Here is a 1,198-nt window from a genome sequence, read left to right as displayed (position 1 = left end):
TAGAGTCATGGTATGAACCTTGGCCAGACAGGCCCAAATCCCTTGCTTATAAGTGTGAGTTCATGAACCGATATGTGTATTCTCTAAATCTTGATGATTCGAAAGTACATCCCTAGCCAGGATCTCTCTCTTTGGCTCCACACCGCTACAGCCAAATGCTTACAGGATATCTCAGAGCCCCCACAGGGACCTCAAATTCAAATAATCAAAACTGAACTCAGCACCAATCTTCCTAACATTCCCTGGGTTTCCTCCCTCAGGGAATGCCATCCTCTCAATCTAAGTTTACCACACCAGAAATCTGGGTTTCTCCCTTTCTGCCTTCCCTCTCCCTTTTTCACAGCTCAGCCCTCACGTCTAATCAAACACCAAGTCCTGTTGCTCCTCTCTCCCTAATATCTGCCAAGGCTCTCCCTATTCAGGCAATATCATCTCTCCTTTACATTATTTTAATTGCCTTTAGGCTTGTTACTACAACCTGAACTTCTGCATTATAATCTCCACAAGCCAGCCAAACTGACTTTTATGAAACAAAAATCTGACCATTTCATATCCATGTCATCATGGCTTAGGATGAAGCCCCAAATTCCTTGACATACCACAGAAACCCAGTCATTACGTGTGTCCTTTCTGCTATCTAAGCTTCACCTCTCACCCTTTTCTCTTTCAGTCCTACTAAACTAATTGGAATCCATTAGATGCACCTTCTGCGCTTTTGCACATAATTTGTTTTATTTTACAAAAAGCCTTCATCATTGCTTGTCCATCAGGATAAAGCCAATTCATTCTTATGGTCTCAGTACAGATGCCATTTCCTCTGAGATGTCTTTTTTAACTTCTCCAAATTAAGTTAGGTGCCCTGTCTGTGCTCAATTCCTGGTTACTACTTACTATATTACTGTTTACTCTTCTGTCTTCTCCTCAAGACCACACTTTCCTTAATGGGTTGGAATCTTCCTAACTGCGTATTCTTATTTCCCTGTACAATGCCTGCTACATAGAAGGAGTACAATTAAACACAGCAACAACAACAATAACAACAACAACTTGAATGAATGAAAAAATAATTACATTGAATAATTCCCTCTGGGATGTGAGTAAGCAATAAACCAAATACAGGAGAGAAAACATTTCTAAAGCAAAATCTGACATAAGAGGACTGTGAAATTAAAACAAGGATGGGATCATAAATCTTAGT

This window comes from Propithecus coquereli, unplaced genomic scaffold (genome assembly GCF_000956105.1).
Source record: "Propithecus coquereli isolate 6110/MARCELLA unplaced genomic scaffold, Pcoq_1.0 Scaffold93, whole genome shotgun sequence".
Taxonomy (NCBI): Eukaryota; Metazoa; Chordata; class Mammalia; order Primates; family Indriidae; genus Propithecus; species Propithecus coquereli.
Note: the sequence above shows the minus strand (reverse complement) of the source record.